This window comes from Vulpes lagopus, chromosome 4 (genome assembly GCF_018345385.1).
Source record: "Vulpes lagopus strain Blue_001 chromosome 4, ASM1834538v1, whole genome shotgun sequence".
Classification (NCBI taxonomy): domain Eukaryota; kingdom Metazoa; phylum Chordata; class Mammalia; order Carnivora; family Canidae; genus Vulpes; species Vulpes lagopus.
The window spans coordinates 140,153,620-140,170,010 of NC_054827.1; positions in this window are offsets into that span (position 1 = coordinate 140,153,620).

A 16,391-nucleotide genomic window follows, 5' to 3' on the forward strand; every position below is an offset into this window, starting at 1 on the left:
AACACTAAAGGGTGTGTGGGGGAAATTACTATATTAGTGTTTCCATGTGTTATATATTTTTATTCTGTAGTCGATCAACAATGTTGAATTTTACTAAAGTTTTGTGCCCCTGGAAAATAGCAATGATTAAAAAACCCTCCCCCCCCCTTCTTACTTCAAAGAAACACCCTTCTACATATGACTTGGTGGACACACACATGTCTCCCTGGTTTATCTATAACAAGGCCAGAGAGATTTTCCAAATTCCTGTTTTTTGCCTCATAAATAATTAGCTGAACTGGTTGCTCCCACTAATCAGTCAGAAAAAAATACTTGCTAGCCAAACTTTAATTAAATTTATTTCTACCAGGTTCTTGAACTTTGATAAAACTTCAACCAGCATATCACCCCTTCTTAACTGCCCTCCTAACCATAGGTGGGTCTCAGCATAAAACATTCTCTAATCTAGTAACTATCTGGTCACTTCATCCCTTCATCCTCTTCCCACACTCTGTTCCATCTAGCCTTGTTTAATCCTTGCAAAAGAAGAACTCTTTCAGTATTAAGTAGCTCCTATATCGTGGCAGTGTATTACACATCTTTGCTATCTATCAAATAGAATATTAGACAAAATTCAGTGATATTCTGGTGTTGATATTTGCCAAACATCAATTCATATAATCAAATTTTTCATTTTCTAGCCATGACAGATATTTAAACTTCTATTAGAGAAATATAAGTACAGTTTCTTGATTCCTTAAAAAAAATAACAATTTTTTTTTAAAAAAGTTACATTTATGGCATTTCAGCAAATGAATACCACAATTTTCTATGTGAAAATAAGGCAATAAGAGTGAATAAAGTAAAAATTAATAGCATAAAAAGAGAAGGAACTAAAAAGATGAGATCAAATTTTGAAAGTGTGTAATCATGGATATATAAATAAAAGAGATAATAGAATTGTATCTGAACAAATTATCATGGTAAAACATAATTTATTGAATACAGCATATATCTGTGCCTCATAATCTGACATAAATCAAACCACAATGAGGAGAGTTATTGAGATTCTCAATGAACACAACGTTCATTATAAATATTCAACAAAAATGGAGTGTGTAAAGCAGGAGATATAATTAGGTACACAAAAGAAATTCATTAAAAAGAGCAAAAAAAAAAAAAGAATCTTTTCTTCCTATAAGAGACTTTGTGACTACCAATTTTTAATCAAAATAATTTCCAACTTCTAATATATTTTAATTCAGTACATTAAGATCAGAAGAGATACCCTGTCTTATACGAACTTTTTGCAGGGACATTTACATCTCTTTTATTCCATTAAGCTTATATCTGCATGAGCAAGATATAAAGCATTCTAATAATAAATTCTGATCAAACAAATCAGCAAAGTAAATCAATATAGTTGCAGGAAAAAATATATCCTATCATAAAACATATATATCCTATCATGAGGGATACGAGTGGAAAAAAACTTTCAATTTTCTCATGAAGCAATGGATAAACAGGATAAATTTCAATGCACTTAATCCCTAATTTCACAGAGATGGTGTAGAGAATAAAATATTCCTCCTGCGAGAGGCAACTACCGCTAGTTTGGGGGAAGGGGTTCTTAACATATAACTTGAATATCATGATCTCTATCCAATTACAGAGCTTTTCATCACTACAAAGAAATCTCATACCCTTTTGCAGTACTCCCTGTTTCCTCCATCCCCTAATCCTGCTCCACCATACTCTACTTTCTATTTCTATGCATTTGTTTATTCTGAATACTTCATACACATGAAATTTTAAAATTTGTGGATTTTCTTGTCTGACTTTTTCCACTTGGTATAATGTTTTCAAAGTTTATCCAAGGTATGATATGATACAACACTTTATCCATTTTTGTATAGCCAAATAGTACTCCGTTACAGGAATGTATCACGTTTTGTTTATGGCTTCCCTAGTTGACAGACATTTGGTTTCTTTCTGCTTTTTAGCTTTTCTGAATCCATTGTGGATATCTATAGACATCACATATAGAATATGTGTTTTCAATTCTCCTGAGTATATTTCTAGGGATAATATTGCTGGGTAAAATAGTAACTCCATGTTTAATATTTGCAAAGAACTGTCAAATATGTTACAAAACAGCTGTGACATTTTTATTTTCTCTAGCAGTGTATGAGGATTCTAATATTTCTAAATCCTTACCAACATTGGTTTTTGTTCATTTTTCTGATTTTAGCCATCCTAGTAGGTATGAAGTGATACAGCATTCTGGTTTTGATTTGAATTTCCCTAAAAAGTAAAGATGTAAAGAATGTTTTCATACGTTTAGTGGCCAATTGTATATTTTCCTTGGAGAAATATCTATTTCATATTTGCTGCCCATTTCTTAACTTGGGATGTTTGGTTTTTGTTGTTGAGTTTTAGTAACTCTTTGTATATATATTGAATCCTAAATCTCTTTTTTAAATTTTTTTTCTTCATTTATGATAGTCACAGAGAGAGAGAGAGAGAGAGAGAGAGAGAGAGAGAGGCAGAGACACAGGCAGAGGGAGAAGCAGGCTCCATGCACCGGGAGCCCAACGTGGGATTCGATCCCGGGTCTCCAGGATCGCGCCCTGGGCCAAAGGCAGGCACCAAACCGCTGCGCCACCCAGGGATCCCTGAATCCTAAATCTTTATCTGATATGTGATTTACAAATATTTTCCACCCTTATATATTTTGCCTTTTCACTATCTAGATAGTGTCCTTTGATACACAAAAGTTTTGAATCTTTATGAAGTTCAATTTATCTTTTGTTGTTCATCCTTTTGTTGTTATATCTAAGAATCCATTGCCAAATCCAAAGTCATGAAGATTTACTCCTGTTTTCTTCTAACAATACTCTGCTTTTAGATCTTCTATTTAGATACTTGATCCTCAGATGTTTCAGATGTTTTTTTTTTTCAGATGTTTCAGATGCTTTTTTTTGTACATAGTGTAAGGTAGGGCTACAAATTTATTCTTTTGTATATGGATACCTACTTGTACCAGCACCATTTGTTAAAGATATTGTACTCTCTGACTTTGAATAATCTCAGCATTTTTCCAAAATCAATTGCCTATAAATTCCGTTTATCTATATGTTTATTCTATGCCAGTGCCACAATGTCTTGATTACTATAGCTTTGTAGTGACTTTTTGAGACTGGACAATGTAAGTACTACACGTTCATTCTTTTTCAAGATTGTTTTTACTCTTTTGGGATCAATTCTCATATTAATTTTAGGCAAGATCATCTTCTCAATTTCTGCTAGAAAAAGATAACTAGGATATTTAGTAAGGATTGCATTGAATATGTAGATGAATTAGGGGAGTATCGCCATCTAGACAATATTAAATCTTCCAATCCATAAAAAAGGAAAAAAAATAGTTCCATTTATTTAGTTCTTTATTTGTATCTTAAAATGATGTTTAGGGGATCCCTGGGTGGCTCAGCGGTTAAGCGCCTGCCTTCAGCCCAGGGCATGATCCTGGAGCCCCGGGATTGAGTCCCACATCAGGCTCCCTGCATGGAGCCGGCTTCTCCCTCTGCCTGTGCCTCTGCCTCTCTCTCTCTCTCTCTCTCTCTCTCTCTCTCTCTGTGTATCTCCCATGAATAAATAAATAAAATATTTTTAAAAAATGATGTTTAGTAGTTTCAGTGCACAAGTATTATACTCCTTTTTAAAAATTTATTCCTAAGTATTTTATTCATCTTGACAATATTATAAGTTGAAAATTTTTCTTAATGTAATTTTCAAATTGTACATTGCTAGTGTAAAAATGCAATTGCTTTTTCTATATTGATCTTGTCCTGAACCTTACTGACCGTATTTATTAGCTCTATTTTTTTAAGGTATCCCTTACAATTTTCTATATACAAGATCATGGCATCTTCAAATAGAAATAGTTTTAGTTATTCCTTTCTAATCTAGATGCCTTTTAATTCTTGATCTTATGAAGAAAACAGTGAATTATTCAAAATTAACTGTTGTCTGTGGATGCCTTTTATTGGGTAAAGAAATTCTCTTTTCATCTGAGTTTAAGCATCTATCATTAAAAGATATGAGATATTGTCACATGTGTTTTATGCACCTTTTGGCATAATTAAGTATATGTCCTTTATTGTATTAATATAATGTATTACATTGATTTTCATATATTGCAACCAACTTTGCATTAGTGCAGTAAATCTCTCTTGGTCATGGTCTGCAATCTGTTTTTATGTTACTGGGTTTGTTTTGCTAGTATTTTGTTAAGAAAGTTGAGAATTCTGCACATGTATTCATAAGGGATATTGCTCTGTAGTTTTCTCTTCTTGTTAATTCTTTATCTAGTCTTCTATTAAGTTAAAATTGGCCCCATAGTATGAGTTGGGAAGTGTTCCCTCCTCTTCTATTTTTGAAAGAGTTTGTGAAAAATTGATGTTAATTCTTCTTAAAATGTTTGATAGAATATAACAGTGAAGCCATCTGCTCTTCTGCCTATCTTTGTGAAAACTTTTCTTTCTTTTCTTTCTTTTTTTTTTTTAAGACTTAATTTATTTATTCATGAGAGACACAGAGAGAGAGGCAGAGACACAGGCAGTGGGAGAAGCAGGCTTCATGCAGGGAGCCCGATGATGTGGGACTGGATCCCAGGTCTCCAGGATCACTCCCTGGGCTGAAGGCAGCGCTAAACCGCTGAGCCACCAGGGCTGCCCAAAACTTTTCTAATTATTGAGTAAATTTCCTTATTTGCTATTGTCTTTCTTATTCAACCATTTCTTGTAGATTTAGTTATGGCAGAGTCCATCTCTCTAGTAATTTGTCTATTTCCTTTAGGTTATCTAATTTGTTGGCATACAATTGGTCATAGTCTTCCCTTATAAGTCTATTTCCATAAGGTCATTAGTAATGTTCTTTCTTTCATTTCAGCCCCCTATTTTTTAAAAGAAAGTTTTTAAAGATATTATTTATTTGAGAGACAGAGAGAAAGCATGATCAGGGGTAGGAGCAAAAGGGGAAACAGATTCCCTGCTGAGCACTGAGCCCAGTGCAGGCCTCAACCCTAGCACCCTGAAAGCATGACCTGAGTTCAAGTCAGCTGCTTAACCTACAGAGCCAACCACGCACCCAGACCTCTGTCTTTTTTAATGACTAGTTTAGCTAAAGGTTATTCAATTTTGTTGATCTTTTCAGGAAACCAAATTTATGTTGCTTTTTCTCTGTGTTCTATTTGCTATTTATTTCCACTCTATCATTTATGATTTCCCCACTTGTTTGTTTTAAGTTAGTTTGGTCTGTTGGTCCTAGTTTCTTAGAAGGTGGAAAATTAGATTATTGATTTAGGAACTTTTTGTTTTTTATGCATGTGTTTACAGCTGTAAATTTTCTACTGATAATTGATTTTGCTCCAGCTCATACGTTTTGGCATGTTGTGCCTTCAATTTCATACATCAAAAAATATTTTCTTATTTCCCTCATTATTTCTTTTTTGACCTGTTGATTAGTTAAGAGTGTGTTGTTTAATCCCTCTATAGTTATAAATTTCCCAATGTCTTTTATTGATTTTTAATTTCATGCCACTGAAGTTTGAGAAAATACTTTGTATATTTTCAATCCTTTCAGACTATGGACTTGTCTTATTGACTAGCATATAGTCTAACTTGGAATGTTCCACGTGCATTCTACTATTTGTTGTATACAGATAGATGTTAGGTCTAATCAGTTTATAGTATCGTCTTAATCTACTCTTTCCTTATAGATCTTCTGTCTATCCATTTTTGAAAGTTGTGTGTTGAAGTATACCCATTTTTATTGAATTGTCCCCTCAGTTTTGACAGTTTCTATTTCACATATTTTGAACTCTGGTATTTGGTGCATATGTGTTTATACTCATATATACATTTTTGCCTTGATTTTTTATTATAAAATCTTTTTTTTTTTTCTCTAGTAACAAACTTTGTCTCAACGTCTATTTGCCTTATATTAGTATAGCCACTCTAGCTCTCTTTTGGTCACTATTTTCATGAAATATCTTTTTTCCATATATTTACTTTCGATCTATTTGTGTCTGAATCTAAAGTGTGCTACTTTAGAAACAGCATATACTTCTGTCATGTTTTGCTTTCTTTTTTTTCTAATCCATACTCCCAAAACTTGATTTTTAATGAAAGTTTTAAATCCATCTACATTTATATAATTACTGATAAGGTAGGATTTATATCTGCCATATGCTATTGGATATGTGTGTGTGAGTGTATGTATGTATCATATTTCTTTTTGTTTTTCTATCTTGCATTTTGCCTTCCTTTGTTCCAAATACTTTCCAGCATACCATTTTATTTCCCTGTCATGTATTTTACTATAATTTTAGTCATTTCTTAATAAAATTTATAGTTAATGCAATTTACAAAAATCTAGTCCAGACTAATACCAACTTAAGTTCAATAGTGTATAAAAACTATGATCCTATAGAGCTCTATTACCTTTCCTTTCTTTTGTTCTGTTATTTTTGTACAAATTACATCTTTATTCATTTTATGTCATCAACATATTATATAATTATTGCACTATGCAATTATCGTTTAAATAGTTGTCTCAGGTGGAAGAAAAAATGTTTTTTACACTTTTACATTTACCTATGAAGTTAACTTTATGTGTAGTTCATTCTTTCTTCATATGACTAGGTTACCTAGTAGTTTTTCCTTTCAGCTTGAGGGATTTCCTTTGGTGTTTCTTTATGGTTGGTTTGCTAATGACTCTTTCAGTATTTTTTTATCCTAGAATGCTTAATGTTCTCTTCATTTCTGAAGGATCATTTTGCTGGACATAGAATTCCTAGTTAACTGTCTTTTTATTTCAACACTTTGAATATGGCTTCTTAATGACTCCTGGATTTCATGGTTTCTTTATCCTTTTAAAGGTTTTATTTATTTATTTGAGAGAGAGAGAGTGAGCATGAGCAGTGGGGAGAGGCAGAGGGAGAGGGAGACACTGAAGCAGACTTCCCAAGGATCAGGGAGACCAAAGTGAGGATCAATTCCAAGATCCTGGGAATGTGACCTGAACAGAAGGCAGTTGATTATTCAAGTGCCCCTGGATTTCACGGTTTCTGATGAGAAATTAGCTATTAATCTTAAAACTATCCCATATTTGATATGGCATGAGTCACTTCTTCCTTGCTGCTTTTAAGATTATCTCTTTGTTTGTTTTAATGGTTTGGTTATAAAGTATTTGGATGTAAATCTCTTTGAATTTCACCTACTTGATATTTGATGAGCTTCTTGGATGTGTCAACTAATATTTTGTTTTTGTATTTATTTAATCAAATTTAGGAAGTCTCCAGGCATTAATTCTTGAAAAATAATTCTTTGTTTTTCTTTTTTCCTCTTGAATGTATCTCAGACTAGATAATCTCAGTTGAATTTCAAATTTGCTGGTTTTTTCCAACTGCTGAAATCTTCTGTTGACATCCTACATTGATGTTTTGTGATTTCAACTCTAGAAATTGTAATTTGTTCTTTTTTGTGTCATGTCTAGCTCATTATTGATATTTTCTATTTAGTGAGATGACATCCTCATGCATTGCTTTATGTTTTTAGACATGGCTGCCTTTAGTTCTCAGAACATATCTTTAAAAGCTGATTTAATGTCTGTCTAGTAAGTCCAATATGTGGCTTCCTCAAGGATAGCATCTATTGATAGATTTTTAATGTGTATGAGCCATACTTTCTTGTTTATTTGTATGTCTCATAATTTTTTGTGTCATCTCGGACATTTCAAATAATATAATGTGACAGCTCTGGAAATCAGTTTCTCCTCCTTCATAAGGGTTGGTTGTTGTTGCTGTGTAATTTATTTATATTTATTTTAGCTAGTTATATTTCTGAACTAATTCTTTAAAGTCTGTATTCTTTGTTGTGTGTGGCCACTGATATCTCTGGTTAACTTAGTGGACAGATAATTATTGGACAAATGGATAGATATTTCTTTAATAAATCTCCTAGTCTTAGCTGAAAAACTCTTTCTGCCTGTTGAGACATGTCTTCAACAGATGGATGACAACTAACTCTACCTTAGCTTTTACTTTCTAATTTCTCAGCATCTAGAGGGCAGCCAGAGTTGAGAGCTCAGGGCCTTATCATGTTTTTTTTTTTTTTTTTTTTTTTTTCTGAATGTGTGCAAAGCCATATCTGTGTTCCTGTTTGATTATTTTCCCAGAATACTATTGGAGCTTTTAAAAGTCTCTATGGGCACCTCATTCCCCAGATTTTCATTTTAAGTATTTTGATTAACTCGTTGTTAGCCTCACTTTTTCAGACAGCTCTGTAAATAAACAACACACATCTCCAGAGAGAAGCTTTTTCTCATTGGGGGAGCTTCAGCTCAGGGCAAATAAATACATGCCTACAAATTGAATCTTCCAGGGAATCATCAGACAAAAATTATTGATTCTCTGGGGATGAAGCTTTGAAGGAGTCTCAAGCCTTTTGTTCTCCCTCTGCTATCTACTAGAATGCTGGATTTCACCGTGTTTGTGGGCAATTGGTTTTGGACTACTGGAGAGAGGAGTGGTAGGAGCAAGACAAATTAAAATGACCAAAACCTCATTGTTCCCACAGAGATTTAGCCTTTTTTTGTCAAATAAACACCTCTTCAACCTCCTTGGAGGATTTTGGTTAATTTCTAGCAGATAGAAAAAGTTGATTCAGCCAATTTTTGCCACTCTTTCTTGCTTTTATGGAAACAGAAATTTTGAAGTTCCTTAATTGCCATTCTTTGCTGATATAACTCCATTTAACCACTAGTTTTTCAAGGCATTCATGTAGGTCTTGGTATTACATATTTTTGAATCACAAATATTTTCAGCAAGATGAAGTCTGGTATATTGCTTCTGTCCCCATGTGATATGCAAATTTTGTTATCAGGAGCTCTTCTGATCAATTTCCAACTCCCAACATTATAGACCACCAAGCAAATGAATGTTCATTATCAACATATGAATAAGTCCATTCTCTTTCATTCCCTAGGAGTATATAAATCCAGTTATTTCCATTACAGTAACTTGCAATTTGTTTGGAAGCAACGGCTTAGAGTATGAAGACTATACTGCTGCTTCAGGGACAATGGCCAATTTTACTTAATATCTATAAGGCTCAGTTTCCTCAGAGATGACATAAGACCACTCTGGCTATCCCTTATACTTGTTGTTGCTTAGAGAAAAAATAAATAATTCGTGTAAACCATATAAGCTATGTAAAGCCCAGAACTTAATTAACATTATTTATTACTGTTGTATTTCCTAAATTGCTCTACTTCACTTATATCTTCTTCCCTCACTTAATCTCTTTTATGACTCAGTTTGCTCCTCTGGCTAAGTATTTGAGAAAAGAAAACACTTTCAAAAATGTATCACATTAATAACTTGGTTTTCCTTCTACTCTGGTGATTAGTCATTTACATGGCATGAATGGAGAGTAAAATTACACTGCAAAATGTAGCTAAATGACAACCTGTTACCTTTGTCGTAAATTTCACCTATGTTTGATGTGGTATGCACAAAGACATAAAGAGAAAATATGAGTTGTTTTTCAATCTCATTTTCTCACTTAGAACCATTAAGGGAAGTAAAGAGTTATATTCTGTATCAAAAAGGATTGCGTTTATATTCTTTCATTTCTAAAATAGGTTTCTCTCTTTGAAATGGAAACAGTTTCCTAACTTAAAGTAGGTAATTACACACTCCATTAAACAAGTAATTAACAGATTACAATTTGAAAAAAAAGGAAAACTTGAAAATGAGCAATTCGGATTCTGAATGTGAAGAGTAGTGTTATAATTAGCATAATACCTTTAGAAATAGATTAACAAGTACACAATAAAAATGGAAAAAGAAACAATCTGTTTTCTCCATACAAATCATACACAACAAATAGTTCTTTATGAGTCAAACATCACCATGGTTTGAAGAAAGCTTAGTCTTAGAAATGTTGCTATAGTACGCTAAAATTCAAAAAGACTTTGATATATAAAATATTTTCTATCCTAAGAGGCTATGACTCCCCAGAGCTTTAAACTGTCTTTCAACAATAATTCCCTGAGGCAACTGGCCTAAGCTAGCAAGCCCAACATGTGTAATTCAAATTGGTAATTTGAAGTTACTAATTAATTAATTAATTAATTAAACCAGGTTCAGTGTTATATATGTATAGTTCATTTTCACTACAAGATTCAAAATGTGCATGAAAGAAATTCAGAGGAAACATGCACACTAAGTCTCGATCAACCTGCCTTCCAAGGAAAAGCAAGAAAAAGTACCTACACTAAAGGGGGAAAAAAGGCTACTCTTCCTGCTGATTTACTCTTGAAGGATAAACCAAAGAACAAGACCGAGTAACTGAAGGCACCACTGACAACTTTCAAGGGCAGTGATAAAATAAAAGGCCAAATAAAAACCAACCTTACAGGGATCCCTGGGTGGCACAGCAGTTTAGTGCCTGCCTTTGGCCCAGGGTGTGATCCTGGAGACCTGGGATCGAATCCCACGTCGGGCTCCCGGTGCATGGAGCCTGCTTCTCTCTCTCTCTCTATGTGACTATCATAAATAAATAAATAAATAAATAAATAAATAAATAACAACCAACTCTACAATAAAATATTTTATTCATGCAAAATTCTGGGCTAAACTCGATAGTCAAATTACTACAGTAAGAAAATAGTGGAGAGCTCTTGAAGTTGGATCTTCTGATGAAACTACCAGTAGGCTCTTTCCCACCTTCTTGAAAAATTATGAGAGGAGCAGAGTGTTTCATCAAGTTTAAAACCTGTGCTTTTGGCTGAGACCTGATAATGATCTCTTTCCTGAAATTTGAACTGACCCTGTGAGTAAAAATAGTTCATTTAAAACATTTGGGGAAAAAAAGTCCATCAACTGTTTGCTAGAACCCATATGTTGTTTTCATTACATATTGAAAATAAACAAAAAAGATCACTAAAAAAAGAGGTTTCCTCCTACAAGCATACTAAAAACAGACATTCAGTAAGTTCAAATCTGCCAGCATGGAGATGCTACTGAGAATGTCAAACAGCTATTGACTTTTGAGTCGTCATTTCTGCATGGCAGTGAAGAGAAACTGCTGTTGTGTGTTACTATTGCATTTGCCTTATGATATTGGTTTTCTCATTAAAAAAAATACTTGCTTGAATTGAGATATTAAATATTTTCTAAATAATTAAATTTTTAAAAATTCAAAAAAACAAAAAAAAGATTTAAATTCAACTTTGAATAACTCTATTAAGACAGGTAAGAAGTTCTGAAATTACCTTTATATTTGTGCCAGTTACTTTATAAACTTCTGTTGTGATCTTATGCTAATCCTTAAGTCTGATTTGTATCAACATATATGTAGTGTTTTCCTGGACATGTTTGTTTAATTAATACTTCCATAAAAATCTGTAGCTTATGCTCATACAGATTTCAGTTATTATAGCACATATATTTAGATTTTGATAATGAAAGAATTGTGTGAAATAGTTATCAAGTTGAATTATTACTCTATGACCTATCACTCAGATTTGTTTTTAAAGTAGGTATGCAGAAGGTGGTCAGCAGTAGAGCACATTCAACCTGAGTTTTCTGCATTTAAAGAATGACCTTTTTTTTTTTTTTTGTAAATCATATTGCATTTCTTGAAAGCAGATAATGCATCATCATGAGTGTATTCCATGTGAGAAATCCAGGATTTGATCACAAGAAATCACTGCTTAAGTGCTATGCTTATATCCTCAGTATTGTGTTTGAAATTGAAAATAGAATTAGAAATATACCAGATCTTAGGTTTGGGGCATAACTCAATAATGACAACTACTTTTGTAAAAATCAAGAATACTTGGAAAGCTATACTAATTTTTCAGGGCAATCCCAGGCAAAAACTTCCTGACTATTGTTAGATTTCTCAAAAGGTTTTAGTTTCCTCCTTTGTCCTTTCAGACATCAGTTTTAGCAATCACATGTCTTTCTCAGTTACTTTGATATAGAAAAAGTATCCAGTAACTTTCCATCACACCTCATACCCTTAAGCAAATACTTAGGCTCTGATACAGTATGACTTCTAAGTACCATCTGGAGCTGATTGTAGACAAAGACTGGTAGCCAAGATTTACATATTTCTTAACCCAATCATCATTACTGAGTTGCTAGTGGGCAGGGGTTGTAATAAAACCTCAAACCATCTTCAACCATCTCTACTTAGACCTAGTGAGGTTTTTTTTTTTTTTTTAAGATTTGTATTTATTTATACATGAGAGACACGGAGAGAGAGAGAGAGAGAGAGAGAGAGAGAGAGAGGCAGAGACACCAGCAAAGGGAGAAGCAGGTTCCATGTACAAGCCCGATGTGGGACTTGATCCTAGGACCTTGGGATCATGCCTTGAGCTGAAGGCAGATGCTCAACCACTGAGCCACCCAGGCATCCCTTTTTGAGGGGTTATGCAATGCAGAGAAAGATATTCTGGAAGCTTTATGTCTGCACTATTGTTGAAGTACTAGTATTTGTGGTATTACCTGTGATGGCTATATTTAAAATATCAACTTGGCTAGACTATGGTGATTTGTTATTGGCCAAACACCTGTCTACATATTTCTGTGAAGTTGTTTTGTAGATGTGATTAATATTTACAATCAGTAGACTTCAAACAAAGGAAATTACATTCCAAATGTGTGTTTCGTCCGATCAGTTAAAAACCTTAAGAGCAAAGTTGAGTTTTCTCAGAGAACACAGAACTTTGCCTCAAAACTGTAACATAGGAATCCTAAGTTTCCAGTCTCCTGGATTGCCCTATGGATTTTTGACTCAAGACTGCAACGTTAACTCTTGCCTGAGTTTCCAGCTGGCACAACTACCAACCCACACAATCATATGAGCCAATTCCTAAAAGTAAATCTGTTATTATGAGTATGCACATATCCCACTGGTTCTATTTCTCTGGAGAACCCTGACTGATATGAGCTATCCCAAAGTGGAATTCTGTTTTATAACTAAGGTCAGGGATAACTAATATACAGGGTCCAGAATACAGATGGACTCACTTAACAGCATCAGTATTAATTTTTTTTTGTGTGAAATAATTCTTCCTCAATGACTGAACACAGCTGAATTAGAAACATCCATATAGATTGTTACTAATTGTTCACAAGAATATTCATCAGCTTCAGAGGTGAAAGAATGCTATTTAAAAAAAAAAAGTTGTTGAGAGCACTTCATCTATGTTCTGTACTATGCTAAATTCTGATACAAATGTGAAAGATATTTGCAAATCTACGGTGTTCTTAGTCCAGGAGGAAAAAATAAATGGTGGGAAAAGGAAAAGGATGTCAGAACAATACTCTTAAGCAGAGAGAATATCATATGCTGAAACATTTTGAAGAAAATGAGATAATGACAGTCATGAAGATGAATGAATGTTGAGAGTGTGTGGCACATATGAGCATATTTCTGAGGACCTAAGCTTGATCAATAGATCACAGTTAAAATTTCTGAGCCTTAGGGACACCTAGGTGGCTCAGCACTTTAGCACCTGCCTTTGGCCAAGGGCATGATCCTGGAGACCTGGAATTGAGTCCCATGTCGAGCTCCCTGCATGGAGCGTGCTTCTTCCTCTGCCTGTGCCTCTGCCTCTCTCTCTGTGTCTCTCATGAATAACTAAATAAAATATTTTTTTAAAAATTCTGAGCCTTATTTTTTTCTTATATACACTTTTATTTCTGGGACAGAAAACAGAGATGTTTTTATGGAAATCAAATGAGCTTATTTGCAAAGTGACTAACATATAGTATTTTCTTCAAACTATGGTAGCTGTTGTTATTTTATTAGCAGCTTTTGTTATTTTTCAATTTACCTCATAAAGTATGTTCTGGAGGATATATAATGTCTGGCACAGTGATTATTGGCTACATATCCCTCCTTTTTTACCTTTGTGTCACTTCCATTAGCTATTATTTAGACTACCATCAAGCACTGTGATAAAGGCCTAAATATTGATAGTTAGCATTAAATATGCACACACCAATCTGTATCTTTTCAATCAAACACCAGTCACTTAAGTGCCTCTTTTGCTAATGTTCAAAATCTTTAGTGGAATGACTAAATTCAGAAATATAAGAAACCGTTTGACAGAGGGTAAACACTGGTTTGGGAATCAAGATACCTGAGTTTTAGAGCTAGCTATAGTACTAATGGATTATTGCAATATTTTAAAAAGTGCTAAAATTGTTCAAATTGTAATTTCACTGTACTAAAATGAACAAATTGAATTAAATGATTCATGATGTCCCTTTTGGCACTAATCTGGGATCGAGGATGTTCATGCTTTGTGAGTCATAATAAACAGGCAAATCCTACCAAAAGGAAATAGAGCAGATGTTGTTAAATAACTGATATCCAAGCAATGGATGTGATGAGACTTAATTATTTTGGGATCATAGTATCAATTAAAAAAAAACTAATGTATGATCAGATTTTAGGGCACATAAGTACTTGGATGTCTGAATTTCCTAAGTTCAAAACCCAAAATTATCTCATATTTTTGTCCTCATAAGAAAAGCCTCTTAAAAATCAGAGCATTCCTGTGAAGTTTGCAGAGCCAATAATCTGTCCTTGGGACAAATGCTTGAGATATAAAATATTGCCTGAGAGTTTATTTAGGGGAAAAGAGGTGAGATAATCTAGAATGACTAGGGTTATTATACACCCTAGTAATCAGGTAATACTAGATAATTCTAGATAACTGCAGCAAGTCAGGATTGACCACCTGGTCCTGTAAATATTTCCCTTCTTTCAAATAATGATAACACATTTCTTCATGTGAATTTTTAGCTATTAAGTGCTTCTCTGGGTTGTGTCACCTTCCCAAGGGAAGTAGTTGATTTATTCAACTGTTGTCTTTTTATTGAAACACCAAGATTGTGGCTTACAGTGCCAAGAAGTGGCTATGCTGCTGAATGTCACTTTTATTGTCACAGCCTGTCCTAACATTTGATGCCAAGCACGGTGTGTAGGTTGGGTGTGTAGGTTGACTAATGAAATCTGTCCAGTAACCAAATGTGACAAGTCACTTGTCATAGTCTCAAATTCTTGCAATAATTGTTTAACACCTGGAAATATTTCTAAATTCCCAAGGAAATTTTTCAGGCCCTCTGATCACTATATTTATTTTCTTTCTACATTATACAATTATATTTCCCAAGTGGCATGAGAATTATAAATCAAATTCATTTGAGACAAGGTAATACACATATTTTTATCATCAATAGCAATAGATTTATTATACTAACTGTAATACTGATTACTTCTTTGCAAGTTGACTTTAATAAAGTCTCTAACAAATGAGAATCAAAGATTTATGTGGTTTACAATTTGATCCAGAAAGCTGATCTTTCTCATGAAAGGTTCTGTCAAATAGCATTTGAGTATACCTGTATGAATTTGATTAGTCAGATTCTTTATCTGCTTGATAGACACTGTACCAGATTTTTCATCATGGACATTCAGTCATATCTTCAAATGGATTTAAAATCCAGAAAGATTTACCTTCTATTTTTTAGTTTAAGATAGTTTATAAAATTGTCATTTATATGCACCCCTGTATTTGTTTACCAGCTAGCTATACTGTTATTTACTTAGCATTTTATAAATTTTCTTTGCCTAAAAATGATTATGCACACTCTTATCACCATTATAATAACTAATACCATTATACTAAAATACTATTAAATATTAAAGGTTTTAAAAATCAATAAAAAACAGCCAATAATTTAATCAATGCAAAAATTACATGCTTAGAAACTAATTTTTCAAGAATTAGAATGAAAATGTTTATTATAGCTCAGTAATCAAGTTTTGAATCCTTGAAACTTAATTAACATTAATGAAGCTTAATTTAGCAAGATAAGTTACATAATATAACTTTTTATTTTAACCAATTCTGAGAACCTCATAGAAATATATACATATTTGGAAATTAGAAAAATTATTTAGTTGCTTTTTGTGACAAATTCTGATTCTGAGTGTTCATTGCTAATTAAAATAAGTAACCTTGAATAACAAACATTTTTCCCAAGTGGCCAGCTGAACTGTTCCTCGAATTCAGTTCTTCTGAATGTGTCAAGTGATTTGGTGGTGTTTGCAGCAACTGGAGACAAAAGCATTTCTTAGCAATACAAAAAGTACTATCGAATTTGGGAAATTATATGTGAAGACCTTTTACTTTTGCTATTCATCAACAATGATTTTATAGCGTTCAAAATACTTTTCAACATGTAGTATTTCAGATGAATTTATAACTTAAGTATCCCAACACATAAAATAATATAACATACCATGGTCAAAAAGTCTTCT